Source organism: Castanea sativa, chromosome 6 (assembly GCF_040712315.1).
Source record: "Castanea sativa cultivar Marrone di Chiusa Pesio chromosome 6, ASM4071231v1".
In the NCBI taxonomy this organism is placed as follows: Eukaryota; Viridiplantae; Streptophyta; class Magnoliopsida; order Fagales; family Fagaceae; genus Castanea; species Castanea sativa.
The window spans coordinates 30,544,954-30,551,308 of NC_134018.1; positions in this window are offsets into that span (position 1 = coordinate 30,544,954).

The following is a 6,355-nucleotide window of genomic DNA, read 5'->3' on the forward strand; positions in this document are numbered from 1 at the left end:
ATATACTCTCTATCTCAACCTTGGACCACCTTTCAAGGTCACAATTATCAACTACATCTATTGCACCTCTCCCATATTTTCGGTCATACTCAGTAAAATGGCCACCATAATGCACAGATATACTAAATAGCTCATCCATTCTGCATGCAACATAGCCCCAAAACTAATTAAACAATGCTAGTTATAGAACAAAATATATATTATTTAGAACAAAATATATATTATATTTAACAAAACAACACTCATACCTAATAAAATATTTCATTCTGCATGCAAACAACACAACACAACACAACACTTAATAAATTATTAGGTGATCACAACACTTAATCAAATATTTAAGTAACAATACAACACTTACTTCAATAGTTTTGTCATACTAAAAGAAACAGAGAAGAGTAATTTTTTCATACACGGGGAACACATGGACCACAATGTAAACCACAAACAAACAAATGCAGACAATGACCAACAAACAGTCAAAAAGCCAAAATATACAAAAACATTGTGGCCCCTACTAGAAAAAAGCTAACAAGCTTATTGTAAAGCTATAAATAAGGACAGAGAGAAGAGAGAGAAGACCTTTTCACAAAGACAGAGGTCTCCCAGCTTTCATTTTCTCCACTCCATGAAAAATGTGGGTATCAAGTGACAGAGATTGACAAAGATGGTGGTTTTGAGAGATGGTTGATGATAATGGTGCTTCAAGTTAGTGTTTTTCAGAGATGGGTTTTGAGAGGTGGTTGATGATAGTGGTGGTTTAAGAGAGAGGCTAGGGATTAAAGTCTGATTTGGGAAACCCCTTTACCTGTGCGTCGAATTGGTTGGTGAGTGACACACGCTTGTGACGGGAAAACCACGTGTCTTTCGTGGGTGAGCCATGTGTAAAAAAAAATCATTATTTTATTGTCTCCGTTAACCATATCAGCTTTCCCCATTAGTTGGGTGATGAAAAGGACTTAAATGCTCCACATTAATTGGTTTAGGGACTAAAAGTAGTTAAAATAAAATGTAGGGACTAAAATGGAAAAAAAAAAGGTCAAAATGTAGAGACTAAAAGTGCATTTAAGCCAATATTTAAAATAACACCATGATATCTCAATTTCCATAACTTGGAAACTCCTAAAACTTGTTCCAAATTCTCATCACTCTAACTCAATTATTTTGAGTTTTGATTTATGAAAAAACAAAAACTAAACTAAACAATGATTTTTAGGTGGAGTAAACAAATTTTGAGTTTTGGATTGATGAAAACTAAGTTTTGAGATAGGAAATTGGCTAAACCAAACACCCTCTGAGTTTTTCAAGGCTTGAAACCTGCTACACTACCTATGCAATTGGAGTCAATTGCATGTTGCCGAGTGGGTCAGGTTTTATGGGTCTATGAACAGTCCTTGTTACACCATTTTGACAGTTTTGGAAAAGAGGGGCATTACTTTGGGCCTCCTAGGTAGCAGTTTTCAAGTGTTATTTTTTAAAATGATGTTAAAACTTTGGTTTAAAAAGTGTTGCAAAAACACGTGTTAAAAGTACTCATAATGCAAAAAATGTGTTTAGTAGTGGTTTTCAAACAACATTTTAAAATATGTGATGTGGGATGACGACGCTCGGACCGTCCCTGGACGGTCATCGCCTTAGCAGCCGTCCAGGAGTTATCGTTAGGACGAGGATAACGGACAAGGCCGTCCTAGGGTTATAGCGTAGCTACATCCCTCGTCCAAGGATGCGCGCAGCCTGTCCCGGGAGGACTCGTCCACATATAGACTCATGGACGAGTATTTTACACTTGGAATTATCAAGCACATTTTACCTCCCGTAATGCATGCCTAACCTCAGGCGACCGTTATATGAGAGAATATAACTCCTAAACGGTTGTAGGAGTTATCCACGAACCCTCGTCTTCCTCAAATTCAGGAGAAGTTATAATCCCAAATAGCTGCTCCCAAGGCACTATGTAAGCACTAATTCGGACCAATGAGAGGTACGTTGAACATTTTTTCCCAAAAGATTGGAACTCCAAGAATATAGAGAAAACCGACTTTACCATTGGAGGGTTCTTGGCCGGCGATCCCGGTCACCTTTGATCGTTTTTCTCTATTTTTCAGGCCATTGGAGAGTGAGTTGTCCTTTCAAATCCGGATCATCCAGCCTACTGATTGAATTGCATCATCAGTTGACGCCGTCTGTGGGGAAGACTAACGAGAGTAGAGCAAACAAACACTATCCACTGTCCTTTTTATTCGATCGTGTTTTTGTTGTCAAAGGTTACTCTGTCCCAGACAAAAGGCTGAATGGTTCGAACAAGATCAAGGGCTACCAGCCTAGGCCACCAGGAGAGTAGGGATGCATCTAGTAATCCCCTTCGCGATCGCAGATCAGCACCCGTAATGCAGCCGCCTTCTATTCAACACATACAATCCATGGCTGCCGTTATGGCAGAACTGACACGTCAGAACCAGGAGTTGAATAGGGAGATCAACCTCAGGAGGCAGCGCCAAGATGGGCACATGGAGGGACGGGCCCCGAGTCAGGAAGGAGGAGGGGTAAATGTCGAGTCCAAGAATTAGACAAAGGGTACCACTTCAAGAAGGATGCCGCACTTGGAGAGAGAGATAGACCAGATGAGGAAAGCCATGGATGAGATAAGGGAGAATATGAGGAGGGCAAACCTAGTAGACGATATGGTCCACCGAACGGACTCCCCTTTCACAGCTTCCATCAACAGTCATCCTCTACCCCCGAAGTTCAAAATACCTTCTTTAGACTCGTACGATGGAAATCGCGACCCTTGCGATCACATTGCAACTTTCAAGACGACCATGCACCTGTAGGGGGTCCCGGACGAGATCATGTGCAGAGCTTTTCCCACCACACTTAAGGGACCAGAGCGAGTGTGGTTCAACAAGATACCCCCAAACTCGGTAGGATCATTTGAAGAGTTGAGCAAGTTGTTTGTCAACAATTTCATCGAAGGACAGCGCCACAAGCGTTCCTCCTCTAGTCTACTGACTATAGAGCAAGGGAAAAATGAGAGTTTGCGATCCTTTATCACCCGCTTTAATAGGGAGGCCTTGACGGTGGACGAGATGGATGACAAGTTATTGCTGGCCGCTTTCCACAATGGGGTCAATTCTGACTTGTTCATTCATAAGCTCTACGAGCAGGAACCACAGACTATGGTCGAGCTCGTCCATTCAGCCTAGAATTTTATGAATGCTGAAGACGCTATTATAGCCAAGAAAAGAAAAAGGGCAGAACGCTCGGAAGTGGGTCACCATCGTTATCCGGATCAGGGACCTCGTCCAAAGAAAGCTCGGGTAGACGAGAGGAAAGATAAGGATAGTAAGAAGGCGAGTTCCTCCGTGAGGAATCAGCAATATACGCCCCAGACTATGCCGCTAGAGCATGTTCTTATGCAGATCAAGGACGATCCGTCCTTGAAGTGGCCGGATAAAATGAAGGGAGACCCCAACAAACGTAATAGGAGCAAGTACTGCCGCTTTCACAGAGACCACGAGCATGACACAAACGAGTGCTTTGACTTGAAGCAGCAGATAGAAAATCTCATTAGACAAGGAAAACTGAGGAACTTCCTTGGACGAGACCAAAGAGATGAGAAAATGAAAGCCAAGGTGGAAGAATCATCACGTCTCCCACTAGGAGAAATAAGGGTAATTATAGGAGGAAACTTGACGACGCAGTCGTCCAAGTCAAGGAAGACATACCTGAAGGTGGTGCAGAACATCCAGCTGTCTGGACGACCTACTAGGACGAGGGAAGTAGACCAGCAGGCCGTTACGTTCACGGACGAGGAAGCAGGATGACTTCATCACCCATACGATGACATGATAGTCATCACCCTACTCATCTCTGATTACATGACCAGAAGGGTGTTGATAGACAATGGCAGCTCTGCGGACATTTTCTACTACCCCGCATTCCAACAAATGAGGCTAGGACGAGATCAGCTTCGACCAGTGAACTCGCCGTTGGTAGGATTCGGAGGAATGAAGGTGCAACCGGTAGGCACCATCACATTACCAGTGGTCGTTGGAACATATCCACAGCAGATAACCAAGGAGGTAAATTTTCTTGTTGTTGATTGTGCGTCGTCATATAATGCAATTATTGGAAGACCAACTTTGAATAGCTGAAAGGCGGTAACCTCTACTTACCACTTGTCCATCAAATTTCCAACTGAGCACGGGGTAGGCCAAGTACAAGGAGATCAATCGGTTGCCAGAGAATGCTATTTAGCTATGCTGGCAATGGACGAGCACATGCAGGCAATGAGTATAGACGGGAGAAGAATCGCGGCGGAACCCACTGAAGTACTAGAGGACATCCCTTTGGACGATAACCAGCCTGAGAAATATACTAGAGTTGGGGCAAGCATGGACGAGGGGGCAAAGCGCGCTTTGGTTCGGTTTCTGAAGAAAAACCTCGATGTCTTTGCATGGAGTCATGAGGACATGCCTGGCATTGATCCGAGTGTCATTACCTATAGCCTGAGCGTGTATCCCTATTCGAAACCAGTGCGTCAGAAGAAAAGAGTTTTCGCTCCCGAGAGAGACAATGCCATTAAGGAAGAGGTGCAGAAGTTGGTCGTTGCGAAGTTCATCCAAGAAGTTCATTACCCAGATTGGTTGACAAATGTGGTCATGGTCAAGAAAGCTAATGGCAAGTGGTGAATGTGTGTGGACTTCACTGATCTAAACAAAACTTACCCCAAGGATAGCTACCCATTGCCACGCATTGACCAACTAGTGGACTCGACGGCAGGTCACAAGATACTTAGCTTCATGGACGCTTTCTTAGGTTATAACCAGATACAGATAGATGAAGCGGATCAGGAGAAGACCTCATTTATTACGAGCCAAGGGTTGTATTGCTACAAGGTAATGTCCTTTGGTTTGAAGAACGCGGAGGCGACCTACCAAAGGCTGGTTAACCATATGTTCCATCCTCAAATCGGGCGAAATGTGGAAGTTTACGTAGACGACATGCTGGTAAAGAGCCAGGACGAGGATAGACATCTGGACGACCTTCAAGAGACTTTTGATACGTTGCGGCGGTACAACATGAAATTAAATCCAAGCAAGTGTGCTTTCAGAGTTTCATCGGGGAAATTCTTGGGGTTTATGGTGTCGCACAGGGGAATTGAGGCGAATCCAGATAAGATCCAGGCGATACTGAATATGGAACCACCAAAGAATATCAAGGAAGTCCAGTCTCTTACCGGACGGGTTGCCGCCCCCAACAGGTTTGTCTCTAAAGCTATTGATAAGTGTTTGCCTTTCTTTAAAGTTTTGAGGAAGGCATTTGAATGGACGGACGAGTGTCAAAGGGCCTTCCAAGATTTGAAGACATATCTCATGACAGCACTGCTATTGAGTCCATCTGTGCCTGGAGAAGAGTTGTATTTGTATTTGGTAGTGTCCCCGCACGCAGTAAGCTCAGCGTTGGTCAGAGAAGATGGGAGAATCCAGAAACCGGTCTATTACACAAGCCATGCAATGAGATGAGCTGAAGGACGATACCCAATGATGGAGAAACTAGCCTTCGCATTGATCACGGCTTCAAGGAAGCTGAGACATTATTTCCAGGCACACGTCATCAATGTCCTAACAGACCATCCCATAAAAAAGGCAATGAGCAAGTTGGAAGCTACTGGACGGCTAGTATAGTGGGCCGTTGAGCTCAGCGAATTTGATGTCAGATACCTCCCAAGGAGTACGATAAAGGCGCAGGCGTTAGTAGATTTCATCGCAGAATTCACCCCCAGTCAGGGCGACCTGGATAAGGACGAAGGAAGTGAAATGTAGGTGATTAATGTAAACGGATCATCCACACTGTATGCAGGAGGGATTGGAATTGTACTGAAGTCCCCTGAGGGTGACAGGCTGGAGTATGCGGCCCGTCTGCAGTATCAAACTACCAACAACGAGGCTGAGTACGAGGCTTTACTCAAGGGATTGGAATTAGCCAAGTCCTTAGGGGCAGAGTCGTTAACAATCAGAGGAGATTCTCAACTGGTTATTAACCAAGTAAATGGGATGTGTGATACTAAGGAAGATCGAATGAAGAAATACCTCAACAAAGTGAAACGCCTTGCACGAAAATTTTCAGCCATAAGTTTTGTTCAACTACCCAGGGAGGAAAATGCGAAAGCAGACGCCTTAGCAAAAGCCGCTTCGACAGGGGTCACAGACGAGTGCGACAACATCAAATATATGCCGAGCATAGACATCCCTGACATACAGCAGATAGGAGGAGGAGAAAATTGGATGAGTTCGATAATGATTTATCTCAAAGATGGAAGGCTTCTAGAAGATAAGGATGAAGCGAGAAAGTT